Consider the following 15,571-nt stretch of genomic DNA (forward strand, 5'->3'; position numbering starts at 1 on the left):
GGAGAAACATGTATTCTAGTATGCAGGGGTCATTTCCTGCAGGAGCGCACAGGAGTGGAGCTCTGGCAGTAAAGAGCCCGGGGGGTGGGCACACGCAACAAGCCCCACCCCTTGCTCCCAGCAGCCCTCGGTCAGAGCAAGAAGCAGCCAGGTAAGTTGCAAAGCCCACGCAGCCCAAAACAGTCCAGTGGCATCTTTAAGACCAAGTTTTATTCAGGTACAAGCTCTCCCTCCTCTGCGAGGACAGATCTGCTGATTCCCCCCCCTCCCCATAGCTAGCAATCCAAAACAGTCCAGTGGAGACTGAGCGGTTGGTGTTACCTTCTGACACACTTCCTGTTATGTCAGGGGGTGTGACCTATGCTAATGAGTTATGCTAATGAGTTATCAAGCTTGCCCTAACCAAGGCCAGGGCGTTTTCGGTGGCGGCTCCTACCTGGTGGAACGAGCTCCCGGCGGAGACCCAGGCCCTGCGGGACCTTGTACAGTTCCACAGGGTCTGCAAGATGGAGCTCTTCCACCAGGCTTTCGAGTAGGAGCCGCCACTGTCATTATACCACCACTGTGATTCGACCTTACCATCTACCCTACCTCTGGGAGGGGGGTAGATGTCGCCCTGATGAGGAACACTACCCCTGGTGCTCACGCCATTACAACACCGGCCGCCAATGAGGGACATCGTGCATCTTGGGTACTTTAATGAACTGTAGAGCACCATTTTTGCTTGTATGTACTCATGTTTTAATGTATTCTGTATTTTAATCCGGCCTTGCCACTGTTCGCCGCCCTGGGCCGCTTGGGTAGGGCGGGATATAAACCCCAAGTAAATAAAATAAATAAATAAATAAATATGCTAATGAGCTTCTGTACCTATTTTTCTATGAAATGACCCCTGCTAGTATGGGCTCCATGGATGGATGGATGGATGGATGGATGGATGGATGGATGGATGGATGGCTTTTTTTCCTGGGGGAACGTGCTGGAACAGAGTTCTGGAACCTCTTCAACAAAATTCTTTTTAAAATGTATAAAAGTTCATGAGTTTTCAGTATACAGATTGAAAACTTTATTTCCCTCTTGAGAGTTCTGTCACTTCTTTTTTTTTAAAGCCATGGATGGATGGATGGATGGATGGATGGATGGATGGATGGATGGGAGAAAGTACTCCTTCCCTGTACAGAATATAATTATATAATTAATTTACAGAACATACTGCCACACTATAAATTAATGACTTTAAACAGAGGATTAGACACATTTATAGAGTAGATGTCTATCAAAAGATATTAGCCTGAATAAATAGAACATCCATTTAGAACATCCACTGACTGCTCAGAAGCAGGATACTCCTAAATACTAGATATCCTTTGAACTTAGCTAGCCACGGCTCCCTTAAAATTAATCCAGACTTTAATTTTGTTTTGGGTTGGTTTTTTTACAGAACGTCCCTGTAAAGTTCTGAAGTAAAACAGGAATGCGTTTAATAAGCCTAAATTCTGATCCTGAAATTTCGTCACATTAGAAATTGACTAAGACACAAGAAGGACACAGCCCATGACACAAGAAGAACACCATGAACTTGCTAGGTGCCCAACCCTGGATTAACCATTAAGCAAAATAAGCACGTGTTTAGGGCACCAAGGGAAGGCGGGCACCACAGACGGGTGTTGTTGTTTTTTTGCTGATAGTGCTTAACGCTATTGAGTGTTTTATATATATAATTCTGGGGGATGGCCCGGAAGAAAACTGAATTTTTAACCTCTTACTTCACCTTCAGCCCTTATTGAGTCTGCAATGCCTTGTCAGTTAAGTAACGGAAGGGCCGCGGGGCACCACTGTCGGGCTGTGCTAAGGGCATCCGTTGGCCGGAATCTTGGATGGCGTGGAGGTGGCAGCGTTGGCGGCGAGTTGGCCGGCTTGGATGGCGTGGAGGTGGCAGCGGTGGCGGCGAGCAGGCGCAACCAGAGGAGCGATCCCTGGTGGCTAGAGGATGGAACATCGAGTAACCGCCGTTGGGAGAGGGCCGCGATGACGCCAAGTGCCGGCACAGCAGAGCCGGAAAAAGGACGCAGCTGAAACCGGAAGGAGGCGGGAAGTCGCGCGCCTCAAGAGAGGGAGGTTGCCGCCATGCGCCAAGGACAGCGTCCCGCCTGAGAAACCGCCTGAGCCAACAGGAAGAAGAGGATAACACCACCAACTACCAACCACCACCATAGGGGTGCCGGTAGGTCTCCCCACCCCATACAAATATGTGGCCTTAGTCAGGGAAGTAAAATGGTGACTAGCACCGAATTGTAAGCCGCTCAGAGACCCCCCTGACAAGGGGGTTCGAGCGGGATATAAAGTTGAATGTTAAATAAATAAATCTGGCCCTGTAGGCATCAGCTCTACACAGGGATAATGGCACTGACCTACCTTACATGTTTGTTGAAAAGATCACAGAGTAATGTAGGTGACATATCTCTAAAGTGCTGCTCAAATATGGCTTAATTGCTCTATTCCAGAACAAATAAACCCAGGACAGAGACAACGCACTGGAGAACTCCAGGTGGGGATGCCAGTCCCCAGGTAGGGGCGGGAGATCCTTTGATCTGGGGGCTCCTGCACCACCCTCAAACCCCGCCCCCAACAGCAGCCACCTGCAGCCACCCCTCTCCCTCCCATCCTTCCAGCTGATTGGCAGGAGCACATAGCCCACCGATCAGCTGTAGGGCCCTTTAAATCTTGCAGGAGAGGAGGGAGAGGGGCAGCTGCTGGCTGTATGCCTGCACTCCAAGTGGTGAATTTGCCTCTTGGGATTCAGGCATCCCTTTAAATGCTTCTTGAAAGCAAGGGCCTCGCGCATCTGAACCGCCGCTTGGGATCCAGGTGCACATGGCTTCCACTCTCCAAAAGCATTTAAAGGGACCCTTTAAATGCTTTCGGAGGGTGGGCGCCTGAATTCCAAATGGTGAATTTGCCACTTGGGATTCAGGCACATTCCTAATGTGATGATGTCACTTCTGAGTGATGTCATCACGTTGGGGACATCCCCTCCCGTCCCAGGAACACCTCCCAAAGTACCCCGCTGGGGAGGAGGCAGTACCTGGCAACCCTAACTCCAGGTAATCAAAATCACAGTAGGCTCACCCAGTTCAGCTGGAGCTCTAACGACAGGTCAAACGGAGATAAACAAAAGTCCCTCCAGGTTTGCAAAACCCTATGTTGCAGCCAGGGTTGGCCTTGCTGTGTAGATTTTTTTGACCCACGTGGGTGTTCTCCTTTGGCATTCCTCATTTGTTCTCTAGACCTCTTTCAGACATTACATCCATTTGTAGTGGGGACCTCCAGGGCTTTTTTTGCAGAAAAAGCCCAGCAGGAACTCATTAGCCTAATAGCAGAAACTCATTAGCATATTGGGCCACACCTCTGACAGCACCACTCATTAGCATATTAGGCCGCACCCCCATGTTACCAGAAGTGTGGTCATCCAGCCACACCCACCTTTCCCTTCTTATTCTGTTTACCTTGTTTGTTGTCAAAACCCAGGGCCTTTTTTTGTAGCAGGAACTTCTTTACATGTTAGGCCACACACCCCTAATGTAGCCAATCCTAATGAGTTTCTGCTGTTGGGTGTGGCCTATTATGCTAATGAGTTCCTGCTGGGCATGGCCAACTCAGCAGCCAGCCGGAACTCTGTTCCTGTGCATTCCTGCCCAAAAATAGCCCTGGGGACCTCCCAACTACATGTAGATCCTCCTGATATGTGCAGTTGTCATGTTGTCTGAACTAAGGAAATATTCATGTTTTGCATGCGCATACAGCTTCAATACACATGAATCGACCACTGAATTTTTTTAGAGATCTGGTTCGCAAATACTGAAGCTGCACATGTATGAAAAACACATGCATCCCCCTGCTTACACAACGTAGTGACCACGTTGCCAGGGATATGGCCAGGGACACAGGGGAACAGTTGCTGGACTTGGTCAAAAAGATCATTGAGGGTGTTTCTCTATACTAGAAACAGAGCTGCCCTAGCCTCTCAGTTAACCATGCCAAAAAGGGTGTCTAGAGACCCAGCACTGAATAGCTTTGGGGAAGGGCTTTTTTTGTAGAAAAAGCCCAGCAGGAACTCATTAGCATAATAGGCCTCACCCAACAGCAGAAACGCATTAACATATTAGGCTACACCCCGATAGCACAGCTCATTAGCATATTAGGTTACACCCCATGCCTTCCCTTAGCTTTCCCGGGCGCCCCGTGGCTGCAGGAAGCCCAGGCAAGCCCCCCCTTGAAGTTTAAACTGCCTTCCCTTGGCTTGCCCATGGGAAGCCCGGGCAAGCCAGCCCTTAGACAGGCTGAGAAAGGCATGGGGAGGCATTTAAATGTCTCCCCAATCCTTCCAGCGTGGAGTCGTTCTCCAGGCCTTCCTACACAGAGGTTTTGGCTGTAGTGGGTGTGGTTAACTTTGAAGCCAGCCGGAACTCCGTTCCTGTGCGTTCCTGCCCAAAAATAGCCCTGGCTTCGGGGAAGGGCAAGACTGTTAGTATAGGCAAGATGACAGCATGTCATACACATGTGTTAGATCCAGATGATCTACAGTGACAGCCAGGAGGGTCACATGATACCTATGGTTGCATCATATCTGCATAGGTCAGAATGACTAAGCAATTGTACAGCACTGGACTATGATTGGTCAACACGTGTATATATTGTAATGAGTTCTTGACCAAGTGTCCCTGTCTAATGGTTGCGTTGTTGGCGAAGCACTTTGTCAGTCAGAACTGTGAACTGCTGCAAAGCTGCGTGTACGTTTATAGCTCTGTAAATAAACTGTATATACTCTACTACAACTACTCTGCTACTTCTGACTTCAAAGACCGTCAAAGACACAAAGAAGTAACTCAATAACACAGCCTTTTGCAGATGAGAACCTCTCTAATCCATAAGGATAGATATTATGTCTTGAGACTCAGGTGAAGAAGTGTGTGAGAATGGGAAGAATATCCTACTTCACAGTTCAAAGATGGGAGAGTCTTGGTTGAGGGCCAATGGGTATTCATGGGTATGAGAAACTTGTAATCACTATTTTGAAATAGAGTACGGAGCAGATAGAGACTCATGGTTTCCGGCTGAGAGAGATTCTACACTTGTGAGCTGTGCTCTGCTGAGAGGGAGTAGTTTTGTTTTTGTTGTACTTTAGTTTTAGCTCCAACACTTTTATATTTATACTTATTTTGCTTACAACTCCGTCCCTTCTCCATTTTAGGAGGGGGGGAAGTAAGGGTTTTAAATAGGCAAGAAGTCATGGTGAGTTGGGAGGTGTTATAGGCATTGCAGGTATTGTTGTTGTTGTAGGTATTGTTGTTGTGTATTGTTGTTGTTGTTGTAGGTGTTGTTGTTGTTGTTACTATTATTATTAATGCTGTCTTGTCTCTCTGTATTTTACTGGGCTGAGACTCTTTAAGCTTTCAATTTTTAACTTCTATCTGGAAACAGACTGTTATGATAAAAAGTAGCAAGACTGACCTAACAGTTTTTATATATTTTAAGAAGCTATTCAAGTACAGATAACTCTGTGTCTTGCTTGAAGCTGTAAGATAATAAGTTTACCAAGAACGTGTGTAAGTAGGACAACTAGCTACTGTTAGGAGATGATTTTAAAAACCTAAACATATGAAAAGCTAAACTGATTCAGAACTTCTTAGAAGGGGCTCCTTGACTGGGATCTGCTAATCTTTGGGTAAGATATGGGTTCTTGTAAACGGCTCTCCTCTAATTATCTAAGAACAGCAATGGATTATACAATTTTCTATTGAGTTGGTCAGTGTTAAAATGCAATTAATTACAGTGTCATAAAAACATAAATTGGAAGCAAAGGTTCATTTTATATTGTAGTATCACTTGTGTACTGTTCCCTCAATGAACCTTGATGAGGTGTACATCTTGCCAAGTATTAAATAATCTGATATAAGAATGCTAACTAGTTACCTAGGGCTAGTTAAAGGTATGCCTGTATCTGAATCAGATCTGACCAAAGTAATCTAAAACAATGTGAACCGGGAGCATCGGGGTAGTGCATGCTCCCATTATCCACAGATGTCATGTAAACTATATGATGTTTTTGTAAACTATATGATGTTTTCTTTAAGTGTACGGCCTCCTACTACCCACCACCTGTTAGCAATCTGCAAGGTCCCTTTAATTGCACTCTGGTAGCAATCACCAGAGAGAGACGCCCGGGATCCAGTAGAAACATAGCAGCATATTTTGAGCCTGAATGTTAATTGAGATCAGCGTCCTATCTGAATTTAATGTAAGTTACTACTAGGTTGATTAGTTGTAATTTGAAATATCTTGTATGTGTTCATAACAAAGGTAATATTACTATGTTACAGATTCTTAAGACTTGTTGTCTAACATATATGAAACTGAGAGCTTTGGCACCACTATGTAAGTAAGCACTAAAATTATTGTATTGTCTCTTGTCTCTTGTTATTGGTGTAGCATATATTCTAAACATTGTATTTTTGTACACTACAGAATATCTCCTGAAGAAGATTCATTTTTTGAAAAGTTGTTATGTAATCCGGAGACGATGTTGTGTATAGTGCTTCAGATTGCAATGCATAAACAGCATTCTTTATAAGTCTTATGACTGTTTGATTGTGGGTCAGACTATCACTACTGTTGGCTTTATACTTGTTTAACTGAAAATGTCTAGAAACACAAATGTGATGTATGCTGTAGATATAATCGAATATTGTTTATTTTGCCATCTGTTGTTTTATTGTTTTTTATCGCTTTATTATTTTATGTATCTTATGTTGCAAGCCACCCCAAGCCCACTTATGGGATAGGGTGGGGTATAAATTAAATATAATTATAATGATGATGATGATGACGACAACAACAACAAACGCAATACAAGTTAACATACAAAAACAACAGCAAAAAGGAGACAATTCAAAGCAATGGCAAAAATGTAAATGAACTTGAAAAAGAGAGACTATATAGGGAACATTCCATCACCCCAACTGCAGAGTAACCAGAAGACTGAGGGGCCAGGAGGCTATCCTCAGAGGACGATCTGCTCTGAAGAGCACCGAACATCATTTGAAAGATTAGCAAAGGAGGCCCACCGGAGGCAGGCACGAGGCATAATGCGACTGTTCTAGAAAACTGCCCATCCTGCATCTTCCTCGTGATTTAAAAGACGAATGCCAGTGGTTTCATTTCAATCAGTATTTGTGTGTGTGTGTGCTGAATGCAGCAAGAAGCTGGCACAGCGAACGTCATCCGTGATAATCAGATTCATTCACAACAATTTCCGTCTTACTGCGTACAAATCTCCCGCTGACCAATTCAATTAATGAATATCTGCTCCGCTTTAGAGATGGCAACCTGCCTTACCAAGCCGAAAGTAACATTATTGTCTGTATATGGGGGGGGGGGGGAGGAAACAACTGATAAAAATCAATAGAAGCTTTTATGGGGTAATTTCAATGGATCGTATTACACAAAGCTGCAGACAGATGTCAAGTAAAAAGTAGCAAAGCGTTATGGATTACCACCCCTCTCCAATTATGGATTGATTACTAGTGCATTTCACCAGCCACAGTTTCCTCCTAAATCGATACTCCCCAAGTTTTCCAATGGCACAACTGAAAAAAAAAATTAAGACTCCAGGTTGTTTTGTTTTAGTTTTATATATTTAAAAAACTTGACAATACTCCTTTTATTGTCTTGTAAGAACACCACAGACAGATTGGTACTTAACTGGAAGCGATGTCTTTCCAGAGTTCCAGGACATAATCTAGAATGTGCAAATAAATAATCCCTTTTTCAATTCCCCAATTTATATCTCAGGCTGGCTCCTGAGTCCTGGAGATGAAACAGCAACTGGTTACAGACTTAAAAATACAGAGCTACCAGATTGTTTGCTATGGTGGACCACCTGCCACGCTGGAGGTCTGTGCTCCTGGGAACAAAAACGTGTTGTGTGTGCAAAAACTGGCATCAGCTACGCTTTGACATCACTTTCGGTTTCAGAACCAAATGTAACATCACAGAGCTACATAACACTCTAGGAAATACCTAGAGTGTCACTGATGCCAATTTTTGAAGTCTCTGCCCAGGGGTCATTTCGTAGAAAAAGAGCTAGGGGAACCCATTAGCATAACTCATTTGCATATGCCACACACCCTGACATCACCGGAAGTGTGTCATAAGGCCACACCCCCTGACATAACCGGAAGTGTGTCATAAGGTCACCCAACGGTCCCGGCCGCCGCCGGCGGCCTTGCAGCTCCACTGCTGAGCCCCATGAGGGGCCCGGCGGTGGACCTGCAAGGCCGGCGGGAGTGAAAGGAAGCCCCGCGAAGGCCCTCCCTGGCCCCAGGCAGGAAGGGGTGGGGAGAGGCAGGGAGGAAGCAACTTACCCTCCCTCTTCTTCTGCCTCCTCCTGGCTGAATGAGGGCCAGAAGCGGGGCGGCCGGAAGCAGGGGGCGGGGCTTTGTCCATTGGCACCGCCCCCATACCTCACCCGGGGGAACTGCGATCCCCCGCGATCCCCCCTGAAATGACCTCTGTCTCTGCCTCCATTTTGCACCTCAGAATTGCGTGTATGAAGTGCCGTCAAGTTTCAGCCGACTAATGGCGACCCTGTCAAGGAGCTTTCAAGGCAAGTGATTAAGAACAGGTGGCTGGCCCTTGTCTTCCTCCTCAGAGTCTGCCTTGGTGGTCTCCCTTCCAAGTACCGACCTTGCTTAGCTTCCGAGATATGATGAGGTCGGGCTATACCATGCCGCCTTCCCTCTGCCTTTCAGAATTACAGTGCTGCAAGACTGCCTTAAGGCCATCATAAAAGACACTACTAGAAATTGTAGTAAGACAACATGTTCTGTAGAGACTAGAGCAAACTGACAAGTCTGCTTTGACAGCACAACAGGGCGGCCCCTGCTTCTTCCCAAAAGCCTCCCTCCCCACTTTTTTCCAAAAGCATTTAAAGGGGCCCTTTAAATGCTTTTGGGAAGAAGCAGAGGCTATGCACCGGCACTCCAAGGCGCACATTCACGGCTTAGAGAGCAGGCACATGCGCCTCCCCAGCTTCTTGCCAAAAGTATTTAAACGGACCCTTTAAATGCTTTTGGCAAGAAGTGGGAGCCACCAGTCCCCAATGTGATGACATCACTTTTGTGTGATGTCATCACGTTGGGGACATCCCCTCCGCCTCCAGTAATGCCCCCCGAAGTCCACCACCGTGGACTTGGAAGGACCTGGCAACCCTAAGATCTGACCAGTGATGTCACGTTGACACGAACCTGTTACAACAAATGGCTAGGGGGGCGGCTTTTTAAGATGGGATGGAGAGGTTATCTGCAATCTACCACTCTCTTGCATAGTGGAAATCACAGCACCAAGTGAGGAGGCTTTGGCACCAAATCCTGTCCTGGTAAAAAAAAAGGGGGGGGTTGTCTCTGTACCTGAAGTGTGAGCCAAAGGTCACAGGGTCGATTGCCAACTCTTCAGAACCAACAGGCAGTTATTTCCCATCTGGTCACTTTCAACTCATCATTCAGACCTAGAGATTAATTCGAGGCCTGAAAGTGCCTAATGAAAGAAATTGACTAAAGGTCCCATTTCCTTGGCAAGGCATAAGAAATACATAAGATAAGATATACAGAATGTATACATGTATTGCATCATGCTTTTGCATCAACCCACAAGTGGTGGGAAATGTGCAGATCTTGCAGAGTAAGAACAATGGTATGAAAATAAAGACAACAGGCTCAGAAGAAGCAAAACAAAATAGGATTGAGGGGGGGGGGTCAAAACTCTTGGAAATATATGTGTGTTGCAAAGTCTAAAATTCAGTCATTATAGGGTTAAATGTGCTTACCTTGTGGGCTATTGTTTAGACTTACCTGGAAGGAAACCTGGCACAGAGTCAATGGAAACAAAGCCCATGAAACTCAAGTCTGTTTACTCACAATCATTGGTTAATGTATTCAGGTGATTTCCTTCTAGGGGTCAAGAAGAAGAATCTCCATTGTTGTAGACCGTGTGGTCAAAGTGTAAATATGTAGCCTTAGGCGTCTTTGTCATTTTGTAGATATCATAGAATCATAGAGTCGGAAGGGGCCATACAGACCATCTAGTCCAACCCCCTGCCCAATTCAGGACCAGCCTAAAGCATCTCTGACCATTTCCTGTGAACCCTTCCCTTAGAAAAAAAGATTTAGAAGAAAATGCCTCCTCTCCAGTGAAGCAAAGATCCATTGCAATCTCTGAATTTATATAGCTATTTTTACCAATTTTTCCAACAAAAACCAGAGAGATGACAAACTGGAAATCATTCCTAAGTTGTTCCTGCTTCTAGGGTTAAGTCCACCAGCAACTCACACTAACAAATTTTTAACAAGGCTTCCTCAGAACACAGGCTAAATATGGGACAGTAGGTTAGCAGGGAACTAGTAAATTGTGAGAGCCGCAGTGGCTCAGAGGTTAAGATGCTGAGCTGCAGACTGGAAGGTCTGTAGTTCGGCAGTTCGAGACCCGAGTGCTGCGTGACGGAGTGAGCTCCCATCTCTGGCAACAGCTCCTGCCAACCTAGCAATTCGAAAGCAAGAAATTGCAAGTAGATAAATAGGTACCACTTCGGTGGGAAGGTAACAGCATTTCGTGCACCTTGGTGTTCAGTCATGCTGACCACATGACCACGGAAACGTCTTTGGACAGCACTGGCTCTTTGGCTTGGAAACAGAGATGAGCAAGCTGCCCCCTAGAGTCAGATCTGACTGGCTTTCAACCAAAGGAATCCTTTACCCTTTTAGTAAATAGTGACAGTCCAGGAACATTCCCAAGTTAACGATGAAAGATTTCCCTTTACCTGTTCTGGAATTCTCCCTTGTTGCTTACAGAGATTCAAGTACTATTTTCTCTTTGGAGAGACAACCAAATAAATCTATCTGTGTTTCTTTCTTTCTTTCTTCTTCGTAAAGCAAGACAGAAAACCTTTTATAATATCCAGTCACAAAAGCAGAGGGTTTTCCCCCCCCCCATCTACCTAGTCAAGGCTGAAAATATTGTTTACTGTAGTTGAAAATTAATTTCTTAACTTGTGAGGCATATCCGGAGCGCTGAGCAGAAAATAGGGAGAAAAGGGGCAGAAAGCTTGCTAAAGCAGCATGTCCATTATTTCCCAACGGATACAGAAGAATGAACCCGTGTTTATGGAGATCGAAAATCAAAGCCCCGCCGCCACTAGAATGTCACAGTGCGTGACTCAACTGAATTGCCACTGGCCGTGGCTTTCGAAATGGCACAATCTGGGAGGGGGAAAAGGAGGCCAGCGGGAACAGATCAGGAGCAGGCAGGACTTTGCAGCCAGATAGTACATCATCAATGGGAGTTGCAATATTTCAAGGTTCTAGGGATTTGTGTTCAGCTGCAGTTAGGTTCGTTATGGCAGAATTTCCATGCCAGCATGATGGAATCGCCACCACTTTGCAGCAGGTTTGCAGCAACACGCACAAGTGCCGGCACGACACGCACTGCTTTCAGGCTGCAGCAACTGCAGCCATTGCAAGACTGCAGGAGGAGCTAGCCACAATGGCAAAGCTGACATAAGGGGGAGGGTTACCCTTTGGTCACATTTCCCTCTTATTTTACAATCTTTCTAACCCACCTTTATCCTTAAGGTCTCAAGGCAGGTTTCACATCTCTTTCAGCAATGTGCCCATGTGTCGATCATTGCTTGACTGCAAATAGTGAGTAGGGTTGCCATCCCCCTGACGGGGATGGGGTTTTTCCTGCTTTCAGGGGCCCCAGTCCGCCACCAGCAAGTTGGCCAGTGGGGGAGCCCCGCCCCTGAAGAGCATGTTGTGCACGGGATGCTCTAGTATCTGGGTAAAAACTGTATGGTGACTGGGTGATGTTATTGCTTCTGGGTGACGTCATTGCTTCCTGCATATGCCAGAAGACCCTGGGAGGTAGGTGGAGCTGAGAGAGCTCTTGGGAGGACTGATCTTGAGAGAACAGCTCTGAGTGAACTTGTGACTGACCCGCAGTCACACCAGCAGCTACAAGTGGAGGCGTGGGGAATCAAACCTGGTCCTCCCAGATTAGAGTCTGGGCTCCTAACCACTACACCAAACTGGTTTTTAAGAGGGTGGACTCGACACGCAGGGCTATTTTGGGGCAGGAACGCACAGGAACAGAGTTCCGGCTGGCTCCCAAGTTGGCCATGCCCAGCAGGAACTCATTAGCATAATAGGCCACACCCAACAGCAGAAACTCGTTAGGATTGGCTACGTTAGGGGTGTGTGGCCTAACATGCAAAGGAGTTCCTGCTACAAAAAGAGCCCAGGGTTTTGACAACAAGGTAAACAGAATAAGGAGCAAAAGGTGGGTGTGGCTGGATGACCACACTTCTGGCAACGTGGGGGTGTGGCCTAATATGCTAATGTGTTTCTGCTGTTGGGTGTGGCCTATTATGCTAATGAGTTCCTGCTGGGCTTTTTCTACAAAAAAAGCCCTGCTCGACAGTATTATATCTAGTTGCTAAGGTCCCTTCCCTCCCCAAATCCCACCCTCCCCAGGCTCCAACCACAAATCTCCTGGAATTTCCCAACCCAGGGCTGGCAACCCTATAGCAGCATACACATTTCGGTCCAACAATGGGCCACGCTGCCCCTTTCAGCTGCCCAGCCACAGAGATGGCAGAGATGGCTGTCCTTTGGAAAGCAAAAAGGAAACAAGCAACAGCCACCGTCGTCGATGCACAAACTGGGATTTTTTAAAAATGTACTTTGGGTAGGCTTCCCGCAGTTTGTGACACAAATCACATTTTATCACGATGGGCAAATGCAGCTTTAAAAATTGGGTGTGTGTGTGTATCAGAAGCGCTTCTTCTTTTTTTACAAATGCGGAGTGAAACATCCAACTAAAGAATTAAAAAATATTCATCCCACGAAGAGATCCAGCTATCCTTGCCGCAGTGAGCTACAGAAACATTAAATATTTACTCTGATTGTTAATCTCTTTCATTAGTTACTCAGCCATGGCGAGCCGTAAAATGCTGAAGGGAAACTGCATGTAAATTCATCACCGGCTTGGGAATATGCCTGCCTTTGCAAAACAACCCGCGTTGCTCCACCAGAGCTTGGAAACTCTGCTTCCCTGAAGACGCAGCCAAATGTCGGGTTTCTCTCACCATTTACAAATGATTTCCCCGATTAATCATTCAGACAAGAGAACAACCATCCACGGAGACTGAGTTCAAGGCAGTAGTTGTGATAAACACGAGGGCCAGCAGGCCCTTATGTGATCCATTTACAACAAAGGGAATAAGTCTAGGTACCTAATTTTTTTCAGACTATGATGGACTGTGGCCATAATCCAGCATACACAGCAGTACAGTCACACAGTCAAGCCCGACTCTTCGCGATCCCATAGACCACATCACGCCAGGCCCTCCTGTCCTCTGTCATCGTCCGGAGTTTGCTTAATTTCATGTTCGTTGCATTGATAACACTGTCTAACCATCTCATCCTTTGCCATCCCCTTCTTTTTTGACCTTCAAACTTTCCCAGCATCAGGGTCTTCTCCAGTGAGTGCTCCCTTCTCATTTGGTGGCACAAAGTATTTGAGCTTCAGCTTCAGTATTGTTGGATCCCCAAGCATCGAGAATAAATCCACGTTTTCAAGAAAAGCAAAATTTATTTCAAAGCGTTGAAGACATACTCAAACACGTTCTTTGTTAGAACTGGGGATACACAGTTAGGTCAAGCATAATAAAGGAACTTCAAACAGATACAGGTCCAATGAATAGCTTTCCCGCTGGCGGGCTTAAGAAACAGTTGCGCGCCCAGTCTATGGGAACCAGGCAGAACATTAGACAAAACACAGGTGCAGTATTCATGGGAAAAGCAATAGCCAAGCATTACAGCATCTTCTCCCCCACACAACCTCCAGCAGTTATCTTTTGCATTCCAACGCAGGAGCAGGATGATAGAAAACAAGCCGGGTGCAACAGGAAAGGATATGTACACAGAGGTCACAGAAAACAGAATGGCAGCTTGCTGACATACTGCCCCCCTTAAAATACACTTACAACACACCTCCCGGGTCGGGCGGGAGATCTCCCGGGCTGGGCGGGAGACCTCCCGGTTTGTCCGGGAACCTTCTGTGGAAACTACGGATCAGGTAAGGGGCCCGAATATCCCCTTCTTCCACCCATTCACGGTGCTGGGGACCGAAATCAACCCATTCGATAAGGTACCAGAGTTTACCACGTTTCAATTTACAATCAAGGATATCAGCGATCTCAAAATGTTCATCCCCTTCCAAAATGACAGGTGGAGGAGGAGTAACTGCTGGTCTCCAGGGAGACGGGCCAGGATCCTTCTTCAACAGGCTCATGTGAAAAACAGAATGCAGAGCACGTAAATTCTTAGGCAAAACAACATCAACCGCCACATCATTTATGACTTTACGCACTTTGAATGGACCTATGAACTTCCACCCCAATTTCCTGCTAGGCCGCAGCATCTTAATGTTCTTGGTCGAGACATACACAAGATCCCCAGGTTTCAGATCAAACCCCACCACCCTACCCTTGTCTGCCTGGGTCTTGTAAGCAGCCTTGGCTGCGTCAAGTGTTTGGCATAACAGAGGCCATGCTTTTTGCAAGGACATACACCAGGTATCAGCATCCCCCACAGGACGTTGGCCCATCCCCTCCAAGAAAGGGAGGGGGGGGCTGTCGTAACCAGAGACAGCTTTATAAGGAGACATGCCCGTGGAGCTATGGACAGTATTGTTATAACAATATTCAGCAAGAGGCAACAATTCACACCAATCATTCTGTTGATAATTAGTAAAACAACGCAGATATTGCTCCAGGGTCTGATTAACTCGTTCCGTTTGTCCGTCAGTTTCAGGATGATACGCGCTGCTGAGCCCTTGTTCCACCCCTAAAATGGAAAGAAGTTCCCTCCAAAACTTAGAAACAAATTGGGTCCCCCTGTCAGAAATTAATTTAGCAGGTAATTGATGAATTTTCACCACGTGAGACATAAACGATTTCGCCAACCTCTGAGCTGTAGGCAAGGAAGGAAAAGGCACAAAATGAGCTTGCTTAGAAAATAAATCAACAACCACCCAAATAACAGTGTTCCCTTTGCTCGCAGGGAGGTCAGTAATAAAGTCCATGGACACCACTTCCCACGGTCTCGATGGGGTAGGGAGTGGCTGCAGAAGACCAGGAGGCTTGCCCATCCTGGGTTTAGTTAAGGCACAGGTTTGGCAGGACCGAACAAAAGTCAAGAGGTCTTTGCGCATCTGTGGCCACCAGAACTGTCTGCGGATGAGTTGTAGAGATTTAACAAAACTCCAATGCCCTGCCAGTTTCGAACCGTGAGCAGACTCCATCACCTCCCTCCTCATTGAAATAGGCACATACAGTTTGTCTCCAGAATAAATCAGACCTTCAGGGCTACGGACACAATCTGGCAACGCTTTCAGGGAGGCATCATCATCAGCAGTAAAAGCAGACATATATTTCTGGACCCAGCCCCCCCCCCCC

This window comes from Gekko japonicus, unplaced genomic scaffold (assembly GCF_001447785.1).
Source record: "Gekko japonicus isolate JY-2015 unplaced genomic scaffold, Gekko_japonicus_V1.1 scaffold89, whole genome shotgun sequence".
NCBI classification, from domain to species: domain Eukaryota; kingdom Metazoa; phylum Chordata; class Lepidosauria; order Squamata; family Gekkonidae; genus Gekko; species Gekko japonicus.